Source organism: Panthera uncia, chromosome D1 (genome assembly GCF_023721935.1).
Source record: "Panthera uncia isolate 11264 chromosome D1, Puncia_PCG_1.0, whole genome shotgun sequence".
Taxonomy (NCBI): domain Eukaryota; kingdom Metazoa; phylum Chordata; class Mammalia; order Carnivora; family Felidae; genus Panthera; species Panthera uncia.
The window spans coordinates 52,444,975-52,472,382 of record NC_064808.1 but is presented as its reverse complement, the minus strand read 5'-3'; the positions used below and the strand labels follow the sequence as shown (position 1 = coordinate 52,472,382).

Genomic DNA, 27,408 nt, shown 5'->3' with positions numbered 1-27,408 from the left:
AAGGATAATTATAAAAGACAAATGAAGTATGCAATTCTTGGTGTAGGGCGGCAAATTTCTCTACTTGAATTCTTACTGTTCACTATGGGGAGTAGACCAGAATCATAGATTCTGCAAATTGGCAGTTTCCTAGGTTTCTCTGTTACATGGGACATCTTTGAGGAAGTCTCAGAAGTCCAGTAATTAGAGATGAGACAGGGATTTCAAGGGAACATTAATCAACATGCAATTTTATCTTACAGCAGGGAGAATGCCTGAAGTGTTCTCAAAAAATATTGTGATAAACTACCATCCTAAAGCAGAAAGGGGCCTGATTACTCAATGCAGGGTAGGTTGCTTATCACAAAAGGAATTAATGTTCATAGGATGGACTTAAACTCCCAGATTTCTAATTTTGATTTGTACCAGACCCAGTTTAGTCAATGAAACTGTAATCAAATTTTGTGCTAGGACAAGCAGAATATGAACATATATATAAAAATAAAATCCACTAAAAGTTGATAATTGGCATCTTAAGTGGTGGTTTGAACTATGTTGTGGCACCGGAATTGTGTCACTTTACCCACAATATTCCAGAGAAATATTTTGTGTCAGCCCACATAAAGGCATTCCTACTTGGGACATTGGTGACCAGTGTCTGAAAGTCCTAGAAAAAGCATCCTGATGGGTCCAAGGCTCCTGAGAAAGGTTTTGCTATGGAAAATTAAACATGGGTTAGCAGTAAGAGACGTAGGTTCAAATACTAACTCCGCTGGTTTGGGCTCTAACTTAGGGAGCATACACTCTCTGCCTCAGTTTTCTGTCCTGTTTTCCAGTGTGTTAAATGAAGGAAATAACTACTTTAGGGCTACTTCATGTATTAAGTGACCTGTTTATAATTGTGTGTGCATGGAAGGTCAAGTGTTAGGATGCCTGGCCTCTGGAATAGGCGCTGTGTTTCCTCTCTTCCTACTCCTCCCCTCCATTCTTTGCCCTCTTCCACAGAAGAGACACACAGTACTGTTTCCTTCCATATGGCTTTACTGACTCCATATCCTTCTTTCCTAACTATAGGAGAAGCTTTTTAAGACATGGGTATAATCATTGAAGAGACATGCTGATGGTGTAAGGATCAACTTAGGAGAGGCTGTCTGACTGTGGAGCAAGAGACCAGAGGTCCAATCAGGTTGGAATAGTCCAAATTTTCCTCTTGTGTTCTGATGGACAGTACTAGGCAATGAGGCCTCCGGCCTTGGGGTTTCTCCTCTTTCTTCATAACCCAGGCCAAATTGTGCTCTATTCTACTTTTGACTAGACCCAGGAAGAAGATAAGCCCTTGTTGGACCAGAAGACAAATGTAGTTTCTAGAACTTGGAGTTTGCTCCCACTGACTTTGACTCCCTCACTGGACTGTACTTACTCTTTGGGGGTGCCGTCCTCAGAGCTCTAGGCTATGTTCCTTCTAGTGGTCCCCTCTTGTCTGGATGGTTAGTTTAGAGTCAAGGGGAGGCCATAGCCCTGATCTCTTCACTATTTTCTCCTGTGTTCTTTATCCAGGTGCTGAAAATAGCCAGTTATTTCTCAAGGGCTGCACAAAGAAACCTCTGCCCTTCCCTCTGGACCTTCAGTTACCACCCCCTTGGGAGAAGTCTGTTGTCCTAATCCCACTCCACCCCCAGGATTATAGACTTAATTCCTACTCTCCTGCTGGGGCTTGTTCTAGTCCCAGGTCTCAGACACCTAACCCTCAAGCTTGAGGTACTCAAAGTCTCCAAGAGGGACACTGGGAGGGAGTTCACAAGAGAAGGCTGAAAAAAAACCATCAGATGCTGGTATAATTGATATGGATACTTTTGGGTCCATTATTATGTTATTTAAAAACAAGATCTAAGCTGTGTGTAGATATACTTTATGCACTATGTAGATTTCACTAACATTGTAATTTTCCCTTCTGCTTTTTAAAAAGTCATGTTTGATTAAAACTAAAGATTTGTAATCACAAGTTACACTGTGTGTCCAGGTCTGTGGTTACTTTAACTTTCACTTCTCAGAGTAGCGAGGCTAGTTTGTTTTTGTATACCAAGTGGTACAAACTTAGTCAACATTTTTTCCATTCAACCTTAGGACAGAATCCTAGAAGGGAAATTACTGACCATTGTGCAGGCTTCATGAATTGTTGTCAACCTGCTTTCCAAAATCATTCAGTTTGTGTTTAACCCAGTGTCAAATGCATTCATTTGCTAAATTGCCCTTTAGTAATTTTTAAAATACCCATTATATAGATGAGCAAAACAAAACCTTGTTTTCATGTTTTATTTCTACAGAGTGTGAACATTTTCTATATTTAAACAATTTGTGGCCAATGTATTTTGAACCGATTCTTTCCCCATTTTTTTCTAGCAAATATTCTTAAGTGGGGAGAATGATTTCAGAAAATACAGCCAAGATTGGAATTTTGTGTTTGCTTTTGCTTTTTAAGTTTTTATTTAAATTCCAGTTAACATATAGTGTAATATTAGTTTCAGGAGTAGGATTTAGTGATTCATTTACATGTAACACCCAGTGCTAATCAAAAGTGCCCTCCTTAATACCCATCACCCATTTAGCTTGTTTCCCACCCACATCCCCTCCAGCAACCCTTGGTTTGTTGTCTGTAGTTAGGAGTCTATTTTATTGTTTGCCTCTCTTTTTACCTATGTTCATCTGTTCTATTTCTTAAATACTACATATGAGTGAAATCATGGTATTTGTCTTTCTCTGACATTTCCTTTAGCATAATACACTCTAGCTCCATCCACATTGTTGCAAATGGCAAGATTTAATTCTTTAATGGCTGAGTAATATTTCATTATATAGATATACACACATACATATGTATGTACACACACACACACACACATACGCATCTTCATCCATTCACCAGCCCATGAGCATTTGGGCTCTTTCCATAATTTGACTATTGTTGATAACGCTGCTATAAACATCGGGGTGTATGTGACCCTTTAACTCTCTATTTTTGTAAATACTTAGTGCAATTGCTGAGTTGTAGGGTAATTCTATTTTTAGCATTTTTTTGAGGAATCCCCATACTGTTTTCTAGAGTAGCTACATCAGTTTGCATTCCCACCAGCAGTATAAGAGAGTTCCCCTTTCTCCTCATCCTCACCAACATCTGATGTTGCCTGTGTTAGGTTTAGCCATTTTGACAGCTGTGAGGTGGTATGTCCTCATGGTTTTGATTTGTATTTCCTTTATGAGTGATGTTGAGCATTTTTTCATGTGTCGGTTGGCCATCTGGATGTCTTCTTTGAAGAAGTGTCTATTCATGTCTTTTGCCCATTTCTTCACCGGATTATTTGTTTTTGGGGTGTTGAGTTTGATAAGTTCTTCATAGATTTTGGATACTAACCCTTTATCAGATATGTCATTTGGAAATATCTTCTATTCCATTGGTTGCCTTTTAGTTTTGGCTGATTGTTTCCTTCACTGTGCAGAAGCGGTTTATCTTCATGACGTCCCAATTGTTCATTTTTTGCTTTTGTTTCCCTTGCTTTTGGTGATGTGTCTAGTAAGAAGCTGTTATAGTCAAGGTCAAAGAAGTTGCTGCCTGTGTTCTCTAGGATTTTGATGGTTTCCTGCCTTACATTTAGGTAAATTTATAAAAATATTTTAATTTATTTTTGAAAGAAAGGTCATACATTTTGAATTTTTGTTTATGATGTCAGAAAGTGGTCCAGTTTCATTTTTCCACATATTGCTGTCCAGTTTTCCCAAAACCATTTGAAGAAACTGTTTTCCCCAATGGATATTCTTTCCTGCTTTGTTGAAGGTTAGTTGACCATATAGTTGTAGGTCCACTTCTGGGTTAATTCTGTTCCCTTGATTCATGTGTTTATTTTTGTACCAGTACCATACTATCTTGAAGATTATATCTTTGTAATGTAACTTGAAGTCCAGAATTATAATGCCTTCAGCTTTTTATCCAAACTGCTTTAGCTCTTTGGGGCCTTTTGTGGTTCCATACAAAATTTTAGAATTATTTGTTCTAGTTCTGTGAAAGATGCTGGTGGACAGAACAGATCAATCAAACTAGAAAGTGGTTCTTTGCAAGATTAAAATTAATAAACCCCTAGCCAGACTTGTCAAAAAGAGAAAGAGCTCAAAATCACAAATAAGAGATCACAACTAACACTACAGAAATACAATTATAGGAGACTATGAAAGATTATATGCCAACAAATTGGGCACATCTGGAAGAAATGGATACATTCTTAGAAACAAACTACCAAAACTGAAACAGGAAGAAATAGAAAATTTGAACAGACCAATAACCAGCAAATAAACGGAAGCAGCAATAACAAATTTCCCAATAAACAAAAGCCCGGGGCCAGATGGCTTCCCAGGAGAATTCTACCAAACATTTAAAGAGTTCATACCTATTCTTCTGAAACTGTTCCAAGACATAGAAATGGAAGGAAAACTTCCAAACTCATTCTACAAGGCCAGCATTACCTTGATTCTAAAACCAGAGACCCCACTAAAAAGGTGAATTGTAGGCCAATATCCCTGGTGAGCATGGATGCAAAAATTCTCAACAAAATACGGCAAATTGAATCCAAAAGTACATTAAGAGAATCATTCACCATGCTCAAGTATGATTTATTCTTGGGCTGGACTGGTTCAATATTCACAAATCAATATTATATACCACATTAATAAAAGGATAAGAACCATATGATCTTCTCATTCAATCTAGAAAAAGCATTTGACAAAGTACAACATCTATTCTTAATAAAAACACTCAAGGTAGGGATAGAGGGAACATACCTCAACATCATAAACACCATATACAGAAGACCTACAGCTAGTGAAATCCTCAATGGGGAAAAAACGGAGCTTCTCCTCTAAGGTCAGGAACACAACAGGGATGTCCACTCTCATCATTCTTATTTAACATAGTACTGGGGGTCCTAGCCTCAGCAATCAGACAAGGAAGAAGTCACTCAGCAAGGAAGAAGTCAAACTTTAGTTATTCAGAAAATGTGATATTCTATGCAGAAAACCTGGAAGATCTCATCAAAAATTTGCTGGAACTGATACGTGAATTTAGTAGATTCACAGGATATGAACTTAACACACAGAAGTCTGTTGCATTTCCAGACACCAATAATGGAACAACAGAAAGATCAAGGAATCAATCCCATTTACAACTGCATCATAAACCATAAGATACCTAGGAATAAACCTAACTAAAGAAGGTAAAAGACCTGTACTCTGAAAACTAGAGAACACTTATGAAAGAAATTGAAGATTACACAAAGAAATGGGAAAACATTCCATGCTTATGGATTGGAAGAATAGTGTTAAAAATGCTTATACTGCCCAAAGCAATTTACCCATTTAATGAAAAATTTCCTGTAGAAAGTTCTGACATATACACGAGGTACTTTTGCCATCACTGTTAGTAATATAGGATACTGCATCTATGAGAACGCTCGAGATTTCCTAATTTTTCACACAATATTTTCTCTTCTCTATCCTTTTTGTCAGGCTCTGAACTGTTATTTCAACCTCCTCACCTGCCTTATGGGCCTCTTACTTTCCTAATTCTCTTCTCTAGTACTCAGGTGCCATTATGAAAGTACAAAATTAGTTTATGGGATATCAAACAGCTATATCCTGGGTTAGGCAATGCATTTGCAAAGCAGAACACTGCTTTCCGGCCTTGCTGTTAAGTAGAAAAGCAAAGCATGGCATGTTGTTAATGTGTATCTAGGGGGCACGCCACACTTCCCTTACCTAGTTAATGTATACCTAGGGGTTAGGTCCTGCCTCTGCTCATAAATTCCTTAGACCATGTTATTTCATAGGATATCTTATGCTGTTTTCTACCCTGTTTTCTACATCTGCCCTTTTGAAGTTTTGGGAAAGCCTTAACTTGTTTTTCTGCACATTTTCAATACGTTCTTACTGTCACATAGCCCATTGACATATTGCATATTGTTTCCCTAAATGTATGCTTAATAGGCAAGCTTGAGAGAAACTAGGGGAGACACCCTTTAGACTCCCTTTCTTGACTTGCATAGAGTCTGGAGTAATTCTTTCTGCCACCATCGACTTTACAGCATAAAGCAAAAAGCAGAACCCACAATAGGTGACCCCAACATGATAGCCACATGACTGAGATCGTGATCGCTTAGATATGAAGACTCCAGATGTCAGAATTGACACGTTCCAGGAGAAGAAAGTGAAACCACCTGGACTTCAAACAGACCTCATCCCAGTAAGGGACAGTAGTACCTGCTTGGGTTAACTGCCAACATTTCAAGTATTCAGTGAGAGTATTTTTCTTCTTTACCATGGGCCAACAAATGGCAAACAGCTTTTATATTTGAGAACTTCACAGCAGTTTTAAAAGAAATTTTTTTAAATGTGAAATTTATTGTCAAATTGGTTTCCATACAACACCCAGTGCTCATTCCAACAGGTGCCCTCCCCAATACCCATCACCCACCCTCCCCACAGCAACTTTTAAAGGCAGCTCATTGTACTGTTACAGATTAATTACATTGTTACAAACAATAGGAAAGGTCTAACTCTGATTTCCCAACCATGGTACAGTTGATCTAGATCTATGGGAACAAGTAGGAAGAAATTTAAAAAGAAAACATGAAAAGGGAAAGAAGGTTCCTGCTTCCATTTTAGTGACCTAGAGTTTAGTCCCTACAGCATTATGTCACAGGTAGCTCTAGAGAAGGAACAAATTATAAAAGAAAGCCTAACATCTGCTTCTCCTATGGCACCTCCTACAATGGAGGACAATTTCCCTCTGCCGCCTCCTCCTGTCTCTATTCCTCCTGATTGCTTAAAGCCAATACCTATATCGGAGGGACATAAGCCATCGGTTATGCAGTAATGTTTACAAGAGGGATATGCCGCTAGGGAGCTTCATGCATTCCCCGTCATTACCACTGCTGTACATCAACCTACGCATGAGTCCCTCCCTTTTGCTGCTTTTAAGTAATTGAAACAAAGTGTTGCAGAGAATGGTATGCAAAGCTCCTTTACTAAGGGGATAATTGAAGCAATAGAAAACAGATATGAAGTGACCCTTTGGGATTAGAAGGCATTAATAAAAGTCATACATTCCCCCACTCAGCATTCTGTGTGGGCTTTAGAATATCAAGGCTGTTCCACACAGGCAATTTGTAATCGAGATTTGAGTATTCCAGTAGGAGTAGAAATGCTACAGGGCATAGGCCATGATACCACAACTCAAGCCCATGCTCATGTTAGATTATTCCAACAGTACTCTACTATTGCGATTGCTTCCTGGTCCCGAGTCCCTGACACAAAAACAGGTTCCTTTGCTTCTATGTGGCAGGGAGCCACTGAGCCTTGTGTTAATTTCAGGAATAGGCTACAATGGAGTGTTTCCAGACAGATAATGAAGCTGCTCAAGTTTTACTGCAGCAATTGGCCTGCAAAAATGCTAATGAAGACTGCCAGGCCCTTCTCTCTGGTGTAGGTATTCAAGCCAGAGGTATACCTGAATTCATTAGGATGTGCCAAAATGTGGGGACTGAAACACATAAAGAAGAAATTCTTGCTATTATGAAGCCATCACCAGCCTCTCATGCCTGCTTTAAATGTGGAAACCCAGGGCACATGCAAAAGGACTGTCACCAACAAACAAAGGGACAAACTAGGAAGTTATCCATTAAGGATTGTCCCAGATGTGGAAAAGGAAAACACTGGCAAAGCCAATCTAAATCCAATAAGGAAGGACTACCTGTCTTTTGGGAAATGAGAGGAGCGTCAGCCCTCATGCCCCCAATCCCAAGTTGAGCAAAACCATACAAACCCCTGCTCCCTCGGGTTTTTTTAAACCAGGTCAAAGAGGAGTTACAGACTTGCAAGTGGCCACCACAGGAAGTGCTGGACTGGATTTATGCACTACCTCAGAATTTTAAACGAACAAGATCATGTCTATATAATACCCACTGGAGTATCTGGCCCCTTACCCCCTAACACAGTAGGAATTATCCTAGGAAGATCTAGCATGACAAAAAAGGCGATATTTATGATAACAGCTAATGGATTACATGTCATTCCTCCAGGAACACAATTAGCACAACTATTCCTAATCCCTTTCAAAGTTCCAGGAACTCTAGCCCAACAAGGGGGCAATAAAGGATCTGGAAGCCCAGGATCCACTGAGTTATACTGGACTCAAACCATTCAATCTGACAAACTTTTTTTTAACTGTTACTATAATTGGAAAGCAATTTACAGGGCTAATTGATATTGGAGAAGATGTTTCCAATGAATGTAGCTTTCCATGAATGGCTTGTACAATGGGAAAAAAGACCTAGCCTCCTAGCTGTTACTAGAGTGGGAGGCACCCATGTACCATTGTAAAGCAAAAGGCCACTCATATGTATCAGGCCAAAAGGACAAACGGATTATGTTCAATCATTTATTCTACCTGTTCCTATGTCTTTATGCGAAAGGGACTTAAAGAATGGAAAGTAGTCAGTCTTTTTAACAGGGGCCATGGTTAAAATTCCTCCCCTTCCCCTGGTATGGAAATCTTCCAGGCCTATTTGAACAGTGGACCCTAAAAGGGGAATAATCAAAACAAACTAAGAATCTAGGTAACTGTTGGAGTCCAGTCATATTGAATCTTCCACTAGTCCTTGGAATATACCCGTTTTTCCAATTCCTAAAAAATCAGGAAAATGGAGATTGTTACATGACCTCAGAGTTCTTAATGCCATTATCCAACCTATGGGGGCGTTACAGCCAGGCTTGCCCAACCCTGCTATTATTCCTTCAACAGGGCCCATTGACCTTAAGGACCATTTTTTACCATACCTCTTGAAAAAGACAAAGAATGTTTCGCCTTTTCTCTACTTGTGACTAATAGCCAAGAGCCTTTGTCTAGATATCAATGGACAATGTCTAGATAACTCAAGGAATGATTAATAGCCCGACTATATGTTGATACTTCATTCAACAAGCCTTACTGCCCACTCAAATTAGGATGGAAATCTTACCATTATATGGATGATATTCTTGCTGCTCCTACACAGACCTTACTTTTCACAATATAAACACTTACAACTTTCCATAAAAGAACATGACTTCAAATAGCTCCTGAAAATGTTTGAATGCAGGAGCATTGGCAATATATAGGACATGGAGTCTTTGCTCAGACAATATGTCCTCAATGCATCTCTTTTTTAATGGTTACTTTTCCAACATAGTTAAGTGATTGAAAACTACAGAAAACCTGGTGGGTAGGTGTCATTACCCTAATTTTTTAATTTAGGTTCCAGTTAGAGTCTAATATTAGTTTCAGGTGTACAATATAGAACACTTCCACACGTTACCCAGTGCTCATCCCAAGTGCACTTAATCCCCATCACCTATTTCACCCATCCCCCACCCCACTGTGGAAACCCTGTTTGTTTCCTAGTTAGGAGTCTGTTTGTCACTGTCTCCTTTTTTTCCCCCTTCGTTTTGTTTCATTTCCGTGTGTTAGTGAAGTCATCTGGTATTTGTCTTTCCCTGACAGGCTTATTTCACCCAGCATTCTCTCGCTCCATCCACCTTGTGGCAAATGACAAGATTTTATGTTTTTATAGCTGAATAATATTCCATTCCATATACTACATCTCAATTTATTCATCAGTTGATGGATACTTGGGTAGTTTCTGTAATTTGGCTGTTGTAGAAAATGCTGCTGTAAACATCAGGGTGCATGTATCCCTTTGAAGGATTATTTTTGTATTCTTTGTGTAAATACCTTGTAGTGAAATTGCTGGATAAGGTAGTTCTCTTTTCAATTTTTTGAGGAATCTCCATAATGTTTTCCAGAGTGGCTGCACCAGTTCGCATTTCTACCAACAGTGCAAGAGGGTTCCTCTTTCCCCATCCTTGGCACCACCTGTTTCATCACTCATTGATTTTAGTCATTCTATATATGTCAAATTGGTTTCCATACAACACCCAGTGCTCATCCCAACAGGTGCCCCCTCCTCAATGCCCATCACCCACTTTCCCCTCTCCCCCACCCCCATCAACCCTCAGTTTGTTCTCAGTATTTAAAGGTCTCCTATGGTTTGCCTCCTTCCCTAACTTCCCTCCCTTTCCCTCCCCCCCGCCGGTCTTCTGTTAGGTTTCTCAGGATTCACATGAATGAAGACATATGGTATCTGTCTTTCATCTCTTTTTAGGTACTACTCATTTACCTACCTTAAATGATTTTCAAGAATTTTTAGGAGCTATTAATTGGGTTCATCCCAGTTTGGGAATTACTACAGGACAGCTTTATAATATTTTAAAAGGAGACACTGCTTTAGATTCTCCCCATAGTTTAACCCCCAAAACAAAAAAGGAATTATTCAATAATCATTTAAAAATAGGCAACTACATCACTGACAATTTACCCTGTTTATTAAATTTTTTTAACATTTTTTTTTTTTTTTGAGAGACAGAACATGAGCAGGGGAGGGGCAGGCACACACACACACAGAATCCGAAGCAGGCTCTAGGCAGAGCTGTCAGCACAGAGCCAGACGTGGGGCTTGAACCCATGAACTGTGAGGTCATGCCCTGAGCTGAAGTCAGACACTCAACTGACTGAACCACCCAAGTGCCCCACATTTATATTTCCTGCTTTCCATACACCCACTGGTCTCCTAGGCTAGCTTATAAAAGAAATTCAATGTTTAGAATGGCTTTTTCTTTCCCACTCATTTGAGAAAACCCTCCCTCCCTATATACAACAGGATTATTGAAAGACAGATATCATTGCCAACTGATGGGATATGATCCTGATTTCATATATCCTGGGGTATCTTATGAATGCTTTCAAAGGGTTCTTACCCAATCTATGGAACCCTAAAGCGCTATGGCAGATTTTGTCGGCTAACCTGTATACTCCCTGCCAGGCAAATTGCACAATTACCTATTTTAAACATAACCTTACCCAACAAGCTATCTCCACAGCCAATTTCACAGGCAATCATGATCTCCGGTCATGATCTCATGGTAGTTCAAACCCTGCATCGGGCTCTCTGTTATCACAGGGCCCAATTCAGATCCTCTGTTCCTCTCTCTCTCTGCTCCTCCCCCAGTCTCTCTCAAAGATTAAAAAAAAACACACACACACACACACACACACAGACAACATAAAAGAGGTAGAAGGGCCAGGCAATGGTGAAGAGGATAACTAAATGAGTAGTAGTGTCTTCTCTGCTTTAAAATGGTTGAAATAGCAAGTGTATACATAAATCTTAACTTCCATTTACTCTTTTTCTTCTTTCCAAGTTATTTAAATTCCATTAAAGTTTAAATTGTTTCAGGTGTAGAATTTAGTGATTTAACACTTATATACAACACCTAGTGCTCAGTACAAGTGCCTTATTAATCCCAATTACTCTTAAAACCTACTGAAATCTAGGAGTCAGTGCTACATAGGGATGTCTCCTAAGATGTGGAAATAGGAGATTAAAGTGTGAGTAGGATGGGAGGAGATGAAGGCAAAATGGTATCCCAAAGAACATTCGAGATTCTAGAGGTAGGAGAGAATCTGAAAGAAGGTGAGAAGAGCTGAAAGATAGAGGGAAACGTTATTGTCATAATCCTATGTTGATTTCTATGAACCTCTTTCCTGAAGCCAAGAGATGTGAGAACTGCAAAAGTTCTCTTGGACGACTAGGAAGTCTTGTAAACAAACCCTTTGAAGAAATAACTGCAGAACAGAAGTTAAATCCATGAATTTGGGTGAGCCTCTGGTTTATTTGCATATACTTCTATAACAGGGTAGGATTTTTCCATAAGGAGACATCCCACTCAGTTGAAACCTTGTTTCAATTGTAGAAGAATGGCTTGAGTTAAGAGCTCTGATCCTGGATATTTAGAGATGTTATCTGGTGAATTCTACTTATCTGACATAGGAATTTCTGTCAGTATTCCTAGTGGGAAATTTAACAGGTTATTGTAAACACATTCCCTTGATCATCCCAAGGATCCATACAAGTCCGAAACCTACACCTTTAGATTTTTCTGAGAACTAGCCATAATGGGGCTTTTCCTCAGCTCTTTTCTAGAAAGGGCCTTAGAATATGCCTCCTATGGGATGGGGAGAAAAAGTCTTCTTTGAGCACATGGTCTCAGCCTGTGCCCATGCTGGTGGTAACATGGAAAACTTCAGCGTTTTCCTAAGTCAATAACTTTATCAAGATATGGCAGCTCTAGGAATGTTATATAGCTACTATTGTCTCTAGTCTGGCCATTTTCCCAGGACCTTTGTTCTGTTTGGGGGATTAGGAAATGATCCATACCAAAGACTTTGACTTCAGGAAGTGGTACAAGGACACTCCTGGGGATTCAGGGCATGACCTCCTCTATTTGAGTAAGAGGTTCTGTGAGGCATAGCAGCCTCAGGGATGTTGGCAGTTTTGAACATCAATACCCTGAGGAGAGTCAGCTTTCTAGCAATCGATCTTAAGACTGTCTTGGCTGACTTCTGAAGCCACATTTTAGGAGATTCTAGCAGCTGTTAGGGTTATTCAACAGTGAAGTAAATTTGGCTTGGTTCCATGGCCTCACATCCATTTCACACACCCTTTCTTTTCCGCTCTTATGCTTACAGAGTTCTCAGAAGTGCTACTCTCCATCTAGGTTATTAGAGATTTCCACTGCTGGGAACTTCCCCACTCTAATGCCTTTTCCTTACCCCAGTCCATTCTCATCACCAGAAGACTTTGGTGAAATAAGAAGATAATGAAATAAGTTGTGTATAGCAAATACATGGAAAACTCAAGAAGATCTACTGTTCTCCTAGGGTCATTCATAGGAATGAAGTCTGGATGCTAAACTATAGGAGTCCTCTACCATATTCCCAACCTATACCTAATCAAGTTTGCTTCATATGACTTTTGTGAGAGAAGTTTTGCAGATTAATAAAGTCATTAATATAAGATAGTAATTATGAGGCCTTATAGTAAAAATACCAAGAAATGTGGGCTGGGGAATTAATTAACTTCCCTAAAACAACTTAAAGTTCAGGAGTATTTAACTTTTGGTAAACCTTGACTATCTTTGTTCTAGACCTTTGACTATTATTACAAGTCTGTGACAGTAACTATTTGCTGTGGTTTATGAACACTTATTTTGGCATAAGTTTTATATTTCGAAGTAGAACTTCCCATATAACAAACACTAGATTTTGAGCATTGCTCCTTTGTCTCCTTTACTTATTTTCAGTTAAATGGAACTGCAGATCTATGGACTTTCTGATCCTTTTTACCCATGCTCCCTAATAAGTCTAAAGTTACTTAATGTACATAAATTTTCCATTAAATTGTTAAATTGGTTTCCTATAATTTTTAGTTCAACCATGGTCTCTGGCTGCTATGAGGGATTTATTCTTCCAGTCCACCCTTATTGTCAGGTACTTAGGAGTGCTAAGTACCAGGCAGAGAGATACCACTCCTAGTATTTGCAACTACTCTCAGCTGAGAACAACGATGCAGGATAAGGTTGTTTTTCCGAAGAGGAGGGAGGGGCAGAGAGCCAGAACGCCACCACTGGAACACATTCTGTGTGTCTCAGACAGATGTTCTCTGTACCAGGCAGCCACATGGGTGAAAATCTGCTTCTCTGAGCATTATCCATTAGTCTGAGATCAGCTTTCTCATTTATAGACTCATCATATGGGTCTACAATGATTTATTTGTCCCTGTTTTGGATGACACCATAGTAAGTTATTTTATTGTAGCTTTAGGGAAGGAAGAATCTTCTGTCTTCTATAACTGAAGAAAGTTTTTGGTGTATTGTGTATACCACTGTTGAATACTGGGTTACATGTGTCATAAGAAAGTAGATTAGGATGGTGAGATAGCTGGAGCTTTAGGACAGGTATTTGATTAACAAAAAACAAAACAGGAGATAACATTATGGAGTTTCCCCAAAAAGTTAAAGATAAGCCTACCATGTGATCCAGCAATTCCACTTCTGAGCATATACACAAATGAAATGAAAATGGGACAGATATATACACTGCCATATTTACTGCAGCTTCACAATAGCCAAGATATGGGGACAAATTTAGTGCCTATCAATGGATGAATGTATCAAGAGGTGATACATACACACAGGAAGATTATTCAGTCATGAGAAAGAACATTTTGCCATTTGCGACAATATGAATGGACCTTGAGGACATGCTCAGTGAGGCAAATCATATGGTATTTGTCTTTTTCTGAGATCACTTATATGTGGAGTCTAAAAAACCTAAACTCCTCAAAAAAATAAACGTTAAAAAAGCTAAACTCCTAAAAATCAGTACCATGTAATTTGGTAGTTACCAGAGAACTGAGGTGGGGGAGTGGGAGGCAGGGAGGAAGTGGAGAAGACGGGTGTTCAAAAGGTACAAATTTGCAATGAGTAGATAAGTCCTGGATATACAATGCACACTAGTGAATATGGATATTATAGTCAAATTTGCTAAGAGACTGGATCTTAATTATTCCAACCACTAAAGAAATTATGCGATGTGATAGAATTAGCTATTTATTACTACAATGGCAGTCATGGCATAGCATATAAATATGTAAACATTGTATACCATGTGACATATGTAAATTTAAATTTCAATTAAAAAGTCAGCTGTTTAAGTGCAGAAAGAAGAAACGGTCAACTAAAATTTCTCCAAACTATTCTTTAAAAACTGAGGTAAAGACATTCCCAGATGGAGAGATTCATTGCTAGCAGAGTTTAATTATCAAGGTTGTCCTTCAGGCTGAAAGAAAATGATACCAGAGAGTAAATCAAGCATGTGGGAAAGAATGAAGAGCATCAGAAACAAAGGAAATTTCATAACTGTTCTATGTTCCTCACTTATTGACCAGTTTTATGTTACATATACACCTAACAAAGCACCAAAACATAGGGAGAAAAACTGAAGGGAAAAATAATTGGAAGTTTCAATACCATATTCTCTATTTATATAATGATTAGACAGCAAGAATATAGAAAAATTGAACACTACCAACCAAATTAAGTAGTTCACCTTTATAAAACACTATACAATTACAGAACACATTATTTTCAGTCACACATGGAACATTCTTCAGGATAACCAGATGGTATGCCATAAAGCAAGTCAATAAATTTAGAAGGACTTCAACTATGTAAGTATGTTCTCCAACACAATGGAATTAAGAAATCAGTAAGACATTCAGAAAATCCCAAATAGGGATTTTCTTTTAACTTCTAAATAATCCATGGCTCATAGAAAGAAGTGACATTAGAAAACATTTTTAACTGAATGGAAATATATATCAAAATTTATGGGATGGAGCTAGAGCAGTGCTGTGCGGGAAATGTAGTTTTAAGTGCCTAAAGTATAAAGGAAGAAAGGTCTCAAATGAGGAGTCTAAGCTTCTACCTTAAACTATAAAAAGAGCAAACTAAACCCAAAGTAGGCCAAAGCAAGGAAATATGAATGGCTATCAATGAAATAGAAAACAGGAAAGTCAAAAGATACCAAAATCTGATTTAAAATAACTAGTTGACCAGTCTTTAAGACTAAGGGAAAAAGAGACAAATACTAAAATCAGGAATGGAAAAGGGGACCTCATTGCTGACTCTGAATTTTGTGGGTATGGAGAGGGCATGATATTTTGGAAAAGTGAGACATAAGATAGGGCTGGCATAATTTAACTTTTGAAAATGTAGAATTCCTTTAGCACTTCTAATAAGAGACCGGTCTAATTACTAGAGAAGGAATTCATCTCCCCCAAGACATTTGCTTGGCTGAGACTGGGAAGGGAAAAGTTCTGAGATCCCTCTGGACAGAATGCCGATCGATTGATTCACTTATAAGGTCTTACCAAGTCCCATCTACTTCCTAGGTATTTATCAGATCATTCCATTTCCCATCAATTACACTGCTCTAAATCTGAATATAGTTCTTTAGGAATCTACAAATTTGAACAACTTTATGCACCTTCCACACACCTAAAACATGGAGCAAGTACAAGATAACTGCAATGAGGTAAAACTATAATTAGGAGGAAAGGAAGTTACCAAATGATTACTGACAGCCAGAAAGAAGGTGAATCAGCCTGCTCAGGCTGCTGTAATGAAGTATTACAGACTGGTTAGCTTAACAAAAATTCTCAGTTCTGGAGGCTGGAAGTCTGAGATCATGGTACCAGCATGGGTGATTTGCAGTAAGGACTCTCCTTGATTTCAGGCCACCATCTCTTTGCTATGTCTGCATATGGCCTTTCCTTGTGTGTACATGAAGAGAAAAGGGAGAGTTCTCTGGTGTCTAAGGACACTAGTTCCATGGGATCAGGACCCCACCCTTACAGCTTCTTTTAACCATAATTCTTTGGAGGGCCCATCTCCGAATAGCTAACCTAGAGCTTTAAAATTTGGGGATGGGGAAGGGGAATACATTCAATCCACAAATTATTTCATGGACTCCCATTAGACTTTTTACCCATTTACCTGGTCAAAGAACTCACTATTACCAGGAGAGTGGTTGTCATGTTAGCTGAAAGCTTGCATACACTGGGAGACCTACCCTTGCACTTTGTCTTTCATAGCCATCCCTAAGAATAACCCTGAAAAGAGTCTCCTCCTGGGGGCCATTTGACCACAGCACAATTCCTATTTATTGGTGGATATAGAAGAACTTTAGCATGGCCTCAGATATTGAGCAATCACAGCAGTCCCATTTCTCCATACTCTGGTTTTGCATTTTAGTAACAACTTCTTTAAAGCCCAACTTGAAATTGGCAGCTTTTCAATTTATAAGGACCACTTTGGTTAATGTTTACAGAGGTTATGTTGAATCATGATCTCTGTACAAATCAGTGTTCTGAAGGAATGCAGACTCCATGGTTTAAGAGACAGAGACCATTATCATGGTGTTGGTTTTCAAGTTCAACAATAGATTGGAGTAGTGAGGCAGAAGTGTTGGTTTTCTTCTATAGTTCATAGATTAAATTTGTTGGGATTCATGGCTTGCAGAAGTTACTTGAGATATGGCAGCTAAAAATCAGCTACAACTAAAGCCAGCAGAGAATACTTTGATCTCCACTCACAATCTCCAGCATTATTATACATCTTTGAGTACAGATTTCTTTCCTTTTGTTTTTTCACCTATTAAAAGTCTCCATTTTCCTAACTTTATTCATGACAAAGGTCAGATTTTTACCTCAAATTTTGGACTTGCCAGTTTCCCTAGTTGCATTAGCCAATTCCTTAAGATTACCCCTCCAATTGGTTCTGTTTCTCTGGAAAATCTTAATTCAGCTTTTGGAAACTATAAGAACATACTTTTAAAGATGGGTTTTCTAAATTGGTTCTGGGTATCTAATTCAAATCTGATTAGACATAAATCACTATTTCCAGCAGTAAAGACCATGAGCAGTTCATGGCATGATAGGGCAATAGAGAAACTTGAAGTATTACCATTGGAAACCTGTAGTTAAGTAAAGGAGGCAAGGTTACAGGTGACTACGTAGGATACCTTCAAACGTGTGTCAGAGTAACAAGTAGAATGGGATTTGCTGGTTATTCCTGATATCACTGGATAAAGTGGGGAAAGAGAAAGATGAGCTCAGACATTCAAATTCCCAGCTCAAGAGCTACATAAGGACCTGAAAGTGTCTATGTGTGCCTTGTAGACACAGGGCTGAGACTTCTGGGGGCGGGGGGTGAGAAACAGACAAAACCAGAATCTTATCCTGGGACTGGCTAAATTACAATGCAAGCTGAACTCAGCCTTGCAGGGAATCAAAGTAAGGGTCTTGGTTGGGAAAAACTGGAATCCTGAAGTTGAAAGGGGATATATGAGAAGACCCAGATAAAGCTGGGGGACATGGAGCCCCTTCATTCTGATGGAGCCCCTTCATTCTAGTATGGAGTATAAGTCTAGTATAGTGTATTCCTAGAAATGAAGTATATAGGAAGCCTATTAAATTCTTGATCTGTAGAAACAAGATTCTGGGTAAGTCTAACCTGAATCTAAAAAAAAATTTTGCCAGTGGAAGTGGCCTCTCCACCTGAGTTGATTAACCCTACAATGGCTGAGGAAACTGTAGTGGTTTTACCTAAGGCAATTGCCACACAGGACAATGCAGATTCTCCTTAGGATCCACTCCCACCCCACTTTACTTTTCGGTCCAGCAAGAGCCCTAAAGGTGAGGTATAAAGTACGACCCAGGAGAAAACACACTACTCCAAAAGAACATGAGTTTTCTAGTTTATATAGACAAACCCACAAAATATGTGTGGGAATGGACATTAAGGGTGGTGGATAGGAAAGAAGATAAACTTCATCTGGTCAGTTTTATTGAGGTGGGTCCAATAAGCAGATATTCTAGATTTAATGTTACAGTTCAGAATCAAAAGGTCTATAGCAGCTCAGTTTTTTGGCTGAAACACGGACATAAGTGTGGCCCACAATAAATTAACTTGAAATGCCAAATCTGCCTTGGAAAACTGTAGGAAAAGGAATCCAGAGACTGGAGATAAAATGTTAAGGTAGATTTTCCATTTAAGGTCAGTTCACACACCCTTACAAGGGTCTGGAAAATATACCTTTCACCACAGCTGTAAGAATGGAGTTTGTGAGAGGAGCCCCAGAATCTTTGAAGAGCTCTGTGATTGCTCTCTTCTGTAGGCCAGGCCTTACAGTCTACCTGCAATGGGAGAAACTGGATGCTGGGATGGCAGGAGCCAAGTGGTAGGGTTTAATTGCCAAAGACGAGGTGGGCATGGTTACTGTGATGGACAGGAGAGTCAAAGTACCAATCAGGATTTTCTGTCTAGTAGAGACTTATAACTATATACTTACAAGTTATAACTTACGTAGTTTATATGTACATATGTATATATACTATTATAATTAGCATAGATTTATAACTCTAAGTCTAGTATGGAGTATAAGTCTAGTATAGTATATTCCTAGAAATGAAGTATACAGAAAGCCTATTAAATTCTTGATCTGTAGAAACAAGATTCTGGGTAAAGTCTAACCTGAATCTAAAAAAAAATTCCTGGCCCCTCAGTCAATTCCCAGACTTGAGCCAGTTTACAGATTCAGAGCCTCTCGAATGAGTGGGAGGCCAAGTTCCCTTGAGGGGACACTACAGGGTACATTACCAAAAGTTTATAGTAGTCATTCTCCCAGTCTTCCCCAAAGATACTTATTTTTAACTAGGGTAACTGCATGAGGGAAAATAATCAGACCGTTTGGAGAATTACTAGACACAGGCTCTGAATGGACACTAATTCCAGTATACTCAAGATGTCACTGTGGTCCCAACAGTAGGGATTATAGAAGTAAGGTGATAGAGTTTGTTTAAATCCATCTTACAGTGGGCTAAATGGGTACCCAAATCATCCCCAGTTTCAGAATACATAACTGAAATAGACGTACTCAACAACTGGCAGGATCCCCACATTGGCTCCCTGACCTGTGGTGTGAGGGTTATTAGAATGGGAAAGGCCAAGCAGAAGCCTCTACAACTCCCTCCAGGAAGACAGTAAACTAGAAGAAATACTGCAGTCATAGAGGGATTATAGAGATGAATACCACCACCAAAGCCTTGATGGACACAGGGGAGGTAATTCCCAACACATCCCTATTTAGCTCTTGCAGAAGACAGATGGATCTTTGAGGAGGACAATGGATTCTTGAAAGCTTAACCAGGTGGTGACTAGTTGCAGTTGCTATGCCAGATGTGATTCCATTGCTTAAGCAAATTAACTCATTCTCTGGTGTCTAATATTCACCTACTGATCTTTCAAATGCGTTTTTCTACATCCCTTCCAGTAAGGATTACCAGAAGCTATTTGCTTTCAGTTGGCAAGGCCAGAAATACGCCTTTACTGTCCTACTTCAGAGGCATATCAACTCACTGGCCTTAGGTCATAGTTTAATTGTCCAGGATCTTGTTCACCTTACCCTTCCACAAGATAGCACACTGGTCTACTGCATTGATGCCATTATTCTGATTTGACCTAAAAAGCGATAAGTAGAACTATTCTAGTGTTATTGGTAAGACATTTGTATGTAAGAGTGAGACATTTGTAGGAGTACAGTGCTATGAGGCATAAGAGGAATACTGATTGGGAAGGAAGAAATAATGTTATCTGCAAACAAATACAGCTTTAACATCTATGTAGATAATCTAATGTCCTATCAACTGAGCAACCACAGCCAAGATGTCCCTCAGTAGGTAAATGCCTAAGTAAACTAGTATAAATGAGAACGATTACAGCAAGGGTGCAGGATACAAGGCTAATATACAGGAGTCCATTGATTTCTTATGTACCAGCAATGAACACATGGAACTTGAAATTAAAAACAGTAAGGTCAGAATGGCTAAAATGGTTCCTCAAAAAGTTACGATCCAGCAATCACACTACTAGGTATTTACCCAAAGAATACAAAAATACTAATTCAAAGGGACATATGCACCCCAATGTTTATAGCAGCATTAGCCATAGACAAATTATGGAAACCGCTCGAGTGTCCAGCAACTCATGCATGAATAAAGATATGGTATATACAATGGAATATTACTCAGCTATAAAAAAGAATGAAATATTGCCATTTGCAACATGGATGGAGATAGAGAATATGCTAAGCAAAGTCAGATCAAGACATACCATATGAACTCAATCATGTGTAATTTAACAAACAAATGAGACAAGGGGAAATAAAAGAGGCAAACTCTTAACTATAGAGAAGAGACTGATAATTATCAGAGGGGATATTGATGGAAGGATGGGGATTTAGTGCACTTGTGATGAGCACCGGGTGTTGTATGGAAGTGTTAAGTGACTATATTGTACACCTGAATCTAATATTGCACTTTAGGTTAACTGGAATTTAAGAACCCCATAATATTTACATTACCACCAGAATAATTTAAATACTTCTTAGGTATAAATATGGAGTATGTACATGATGAGGAAGACTAAAAATGAAATCAAGGAACTACTAAAATGGGGATATAGTCCATGTTCATACTTAGGAAGACAATATTGTCAAGATGTTAATTCTTCCCAACTTGATCTACAGATTTGATGCAGTTCCAATCAAAATCCTAGCAAGCTTGTGGTTATCAGCAAGCTAATCCAAAAGTTTAGAGAGGCAAAAGAACCAGAATAGCCAACCAAATAATGAGAACAATGTTGAAAGACTGATACAATCTGACTTTTAGACTTACTATAATCAAAAGGAACATGATGCCTAGTGAGCTGCTTTGTTTTTGGAGGCAAGATATCCCTCTTCTGGATGTGTTACTTGGGCCCACATACCGAATGACCCAAAAAGCTTCTAGTTTTGAGTGGGATATGGAAATAGGATCTGCAACAGGCCCAGGCTGCTGTAGAAGCTGTCCTGCCACTTGGCCCATATGTTCCAGAAAATCCAATGGTGCTTGAAATATCAGAAGTAGGGATACTTATTGGAGTCTTTGGCAGGCCTCTATAGGTGAGTTGTAGTGCAGGGCCTTAGGATTTTAGAGGAAAGTCCTGCCATATTCTGTGGAGAACTACTCTTCACTTAAACAGCTCTTAGTCTACTATTGGGCCTCAGTAGAGACTGAATGTTTGCACATGGGTCATCAGGTTATGATGTGACTGGAACTGCTTATCATAAACTGGGTCTTACCTGACCCACCAAGCAATGAAGTAGAGCTTAAATAGCAGTGTTTCATCAAATACAAGTGGTATATATATGATCAGGCCCAAGAAGGCCCTAAATGCACAGGTTACATGAAGTGGCCCAATACCCATGATCCCACCCATGTTATACCTTTTCTACCCATGCCTGCACCTATGGCCTCAAGGAGAGTTCTTCCTTATGCAGAGGAAGATAAGACTTGGGCCTGACTTAAAGATAGTTCTGTACAATATGCAGGTACCACTCGAAAGTAGACTGCTTCAGCAATATCCCTTTCTGTGATATTCCTGAAGGACAGAGGTGAAGGGAAATCCCTGAAGTGGTCAGAACTTTGAGAACTGTCATTTATTTTTCTTGGAAGGACAAGTGGCCAGAGGCACAATTATAGACTGGTTCATGGCCTGTAGTTTGGCTGGATGATCAGGGACTTGGAAGAATAATTGGAAATCTGGGGATGATAGACTTTTCTGAATGGGCAAGGTATTTGTGTCCCAGGTGAATGCTCACCAAAGAGTGAGCTTAGAGGAGAATTTGATAATCAAGCCGATAGGATGACCTGTTCTATGAATATCAGTGAGTCCCTTTCCCCAGCCACCCCCATCATTATCTAATGGGCTGATGAACAAAGTGGCCATGGTGGCAGGAATGCATGGCCTAAGCACTATGGACTTCCACTCACCAATGCCAGCCTATGGTGACTGCTGAATTCCTCATCAGCCAGTAGCAAAGACTACACTGAGTCCATGATATGGCACCATTCCGAGGTGATCAGCCAGCTACCTAGTGACAAGGATTGTTACACTGGACTGCTTCCATCATGGAAGTGGTAACATTTTGTTCTTCTTGGAATACTTAACACTTACTGTTTATTTTTGAGATAGACAAAGCACGAGCAGAGGAGGGCAGAGAGAGGGAGACACAGAATCCTGAACAGGCTCCAGGCTCCAAGCTGTTAGCACAGAGCCTGACACGGGGCTTGAACTCATGAGCCGTGAGATCATGACCTGAGCTGAAGTCAGACACTTAACCAATTGAGCCACCGCAATACTTAACTCTTGATATGGCTTTGCCTTCCCTGTATGCAATGCTTCTGCCAAATTATATGGGGTCTTAGAATACCTCATCCACAATCATGGTATTCCACACAGTATTGCTTCTGATAGAACTCCATTCAAGGCAAATAAAATGTGGCAATGGACCCAATGTTATGGAATACAGTGGTATTTTCCCCACCATCCTGAAGCAGGTGGCTTGATAGCATAGTGGAATGGCCTTTTGGAGACTCAGGTACAGTACCAGCTAGGTGGCAATATATTTCAGGGTTGCAAAAAGGCCTACAGAAGGCTCCATTGGATACTCTGAATCAGTATCCAATATATGATACTATTTCTCCCACAGCCAGTATTAACAGGTCTAGGATTTAAAGAAGTAGAAATGGGAGTGGCACCACTATTATCCCTAATGACCCATTAGCTAAATTTTATGCTTTCTGTTTCTACAAACTTAGGGCTTATAGAACTAGAGGTCCGAGTTCTAAAGAAAGGAATGCTACTTGGAGACAATGATTCCATTGAACTTAAAGTCAAGACTGCCACCTGGCTACTTTGAGCTCCTCCTGTGTGAATCAAAAGGTAAAGAAGGGAGTTACTGTGTTGGCTGGAGTGATCAATCATTACTACCAAGGGGAAATTGAACTTACTCCAAAATATAGGTAAGAAATAATATGCCTAGATATACAGGAAATTACTCAGGGTGTCTCTTGGTATTACCATGTCCTATGATTAAGGTCAACGGAAAGCTACAATAACTGAGGTAGGATGATAACTGATCACAATCCTTCAGGAATGAAGGTTTGGGTCATTCCACCAAGTAAAGAACCATAACTAGCTGATGTGAAGGCAAAGGGAATACAGAATAATGGAAGAAGGTAGTTACAAGTAACCAGTTCTAGCCACACCTAGAAGGTCAGTGTAGGCAGAGGGTAAAACTAAGGAACTACTAACACTGGGGAGTGTAAAGGAATGGTCTCATTTTGTGGATTAGGATCAGCTTCCTAAAGAACCTTTACCGAAAAGGTATCAGGAGTATAACTAGTTCGAGTGTTGAGTCATTGGTTTTAAATGCTGCAGAGTGAAGAACATGTCTGGGTTAAAATAGGATCTGCAACTCACTGTTGATCAGATGGCTGTACGTGGTCCAGACACACTGGAGATAATTCCTGAGGAAATGGCCAGCCTGGCAGTCTGGATAAAAACCACCATAACATGTTTATCCTGAGAAGGGGAACTGCGAAATTCCCCCTGTAAATGCCAAGTGAAACATTCAGGTGAAGTAACCAATATGCTTCTTATATGCAAGTCATGTGGAACTGGATTTATGAGAACTGGGATATTCTTGCTGAATATGCCTGTTACCCAGGTTATGGTAAATGCTGTGAGTAAGGGGCTCCCTTTGAATAGGCACTCAATGTAATTCAATAGCTACAAAATTGGACAATAACTGGAGAAGCCTTATCCAGTTGCTCTCAGCTTCCCTGTATGGGTCTTACTGATACCAAGAATATAAAAATAATAAAGAGGGGAGAGAAAGGGGAGTGTCAAGGGAGCCTACTCAGCAGAGTGGAAGTTTAGATGGTTGAAAAATGGGATGGATAGAGTGGACAATGATGGAATTGAAACAAAGCTGTTGATGCAGCACTAAGGACTGGGTGGGTCAAAGGCACATCCTGTTGGTCTCCCAATATTAGAGATCCCCAAATCTGTTCCTATCTGCCCCAGTTTGGAGGAATTTAAGAAGTAGAAAGGCAAAAATAAAGTTGAGAAACCTGACCAGGAAATGCTTGGGGGTATGATAAAGGCAGATTAATCAAGGTATAGATTAAGGTCTACCACCTGGGGACCCAAGGCCATGGGCACATGTGCAGATAAAATGACAGAGGGAGGAAAAAAAAATTCTGGACTCCTTGACACAGGGGGCCAAGGTATTGTGAATCTGAAAGCTGTTGAAGTCTTAATGGGGTATAAGATTAGATTGGGAGGAGGATATGGAAATATAGCAGTTGATAAGATTAAAGGTGGGAGTTTATTTAGATGAAAGTTGGGATTCTTGGGTTGCCTGGGTGGCCCAGTCGGTTAAGCATCCGAGTTTGGCTCAGGTCATGATTTTGTGGTTCAGGAGTTTGAGCCCTGTGTCAGGCTCTGTGCTGAAAGATCAGAGCCTGGAGCCTGGTTCAGATTCTGTGTCTCCCTCTCTGTGCCTTACCTTGCTCATCCTGTCTCTCAAAAATAAATGTTAAAAAAAAAAATTGGGATTCTCAGACTTTTTGAGGTGGTCACATCTCCTTTACCTGAATTATTGGGATGGAGATTATATCCAACTAGATTGCTTCCCCTACCTAATACTGTAAAACAGAAGACCTTGAAATCTACCTTCAGACCAGCTTTAATTGAACGTGCTAAGTGGGAATTACTGAAACTGCCTGAGTCCACTTAGAACCACACAGAATACTTAGTAGGCAAAAAGATTACCACTTTAATGACATGCTGGAAGTTGGATCACTGGTACCAACAAATTCCGTGTGGCTCATGAAAAAGGAGATGGTTCATGGAGACTAACAGTGGATTATGGAGGCTTAAATAAATTGTATAGCTCACCATTTTCAGAACTGGTTTCAATCATACAAAAAATACAATGGAGGGAAGAAGGCTGGTACTTAGTGATTAATTTTACAGATATTTGCTATGTCTCCATCATGGAAAAGAGCCAACCACAGTTTGCCTTCACCTGGGAAGGAACCCACTTACCTTTACTGTGCTGCCACAGGGTTTTCTGAGCTCACCCACTTACTGCCAAAATTTTGTTAGAAGGGATTTGGACTGGATGCAGATCTCAGTTATGATATCAGTGCAGTGTATTATCTCAAATTAAATCCAGGTAGATTTTAGTGACCAACTGGGGCTGGTTAGTAAATCCAGCAGATGTTCAAGCACCTGTACAGGTGGTAAAATTCTTGGGTATAACTTGGGCAGGAATGACCTGGGATATTCAAGTGATTAAGAACAAACTGTTACTACCCACTCCTAAAACCAAGCAAGAAGCCCAGAGTTTGGTTAGTTTATTTGGATTTTGGAGAACTCATTCCATATCTGGCAATATTGCTAGCTTTTATCTAGAAGATTACCTGAAAGAAAGCTGTATTTGAATAGGGACCTGAACAAGAACAGCCATGTCTGAATTCTACAGGCTGGCTCTCCTAATGCCTTTGGGTTCTTATGACCCCCACTCAGATAGGATTTTCCAAGTATCTTCCACCTGTACTCATGTAGACTGGAGCTTATGGCAAAAGTCCATGAGGGTCTCTTAGCAGCAACTGTTGGGATTTTGGAACAAAGAATTCTCAGATGTCGCCATCTAGTATATGCCATAAGAGATCTTAGCCTTCTTTTGGGCATTAAGACTGCTTCAATGACTGAAGGACATAATCCTGAAAACTGAGATACCTGTAGGGTCTTGGATGATGTCAGAAAAACACTAACAAGGAAGGCAATTCCCAGAGGGGTTCAATAAAATGGAATGATTTGTGTAGAAGCATGCAACCAGGCAAGTGAAAGGAGGTGCCCATCATACTCATGAGCAGGTTATCCCTTTTCCTCTAGGGCCAACTTTGGAGCCACCTGAGGAACTGCTAGAATGAATTGCCACGTGGACAGTATCTGGTGAACAGCTCTTGACTGAACAACAAAGAGCTGCTTGGTTTTTGGGCAGCAGTTTCAAGATGAATGGATGACATCCCATTTGGGAAACTGCCACATAAGACCACCAGATAGAAAGGCTTTGATTAAAGAAGCTAAGAATAAATCAGCTTAATAGGCTGAATTGCCCATTTACCTAGTAGTGATGGAAGAATGGTGCAATGGTAAAAAGCCCCTAGGTTTATTTACCAACTCATAGGCTATAACCAATAGCCTGGCTGTATGGTCAGGTAGATTGGCAATGGAAAACTGGACTATTAAAGGGATGCCTAAATGGGGCATGGCCCTGTGGAAGTCACTCCAGAACATAAGGGGCACATCGGAGTAGGACATATTGATGCCCATTGGAAGAACCTCTTCCAGGTTTGGAAAGGAATTAGAACTACCAGATGGACTTTTCCATGTGCTCGAGGTGGCTATGTAGGTCTATGAAGTGAGTGGACATAGTGGTACTGTAGCAATGTAGAGTTGGGCTGAATCTAGATATTCTTCTTGCACCCTGCAAGGCACAAAATGTCAGAACGGTTCTGTCAACAAGAGAGACAGACTGAATATGGCTATGGGAAAAATTCCTGGGTGATGGGAAGGAAGGCCCCACACATAGCTGGCAAATGGATTACATAGGCCAATGCCAGTAGCCCTTGAGGGGGGAGCTATAAATGGATCCTAATCGGAATAGATGCTCTAGACTGGGTCTTCACATCCAGTGATAGATGTAAGTACCCAAAATACTGTTAAGAGGTTGAAACAGAAGATACTGTACCAATCTGGGACACTGAATTACATTTGTTCAGACCAAAGGATTCATTTTTCAGCCCATAATGTCCAACAGGGGGGATAAGATATCACATCAAAAGGACATGTTTATCACCCTCATAGTAATGGTCTGATAGAGAATTGGAATTGGCAGTTGAAAAATTTGCTGTCTAAAATGGGGAGGCATGGGGA

General features: G+C 39.8%; 2 long non-coding RNA genes across 2 annotated transcripts in view; one reads left to right on the top strand and one right to left on the bottom strand.

The window, feature by feature from the left end:
- LOC125936956 (uncharacterized) overlaps positions 1-27,408 on the bottom strand; it is a 76,629-nt gene that overhangs the window by 14,726 nt on the left and 34,495 nt on the right. The window lies entirely within an intron of this gene.
- Positions 233-1,966, top strand: LOC125936961 (uncharacterized). The gene is made up of 3 exons (XR_007462179.1): positions 233-328; positions 1,054-1,165; positions 1,537-1,966. It is a non-coding gene; the product is annotated as an uncharacterized LOC125936961 (long non-coding RNA).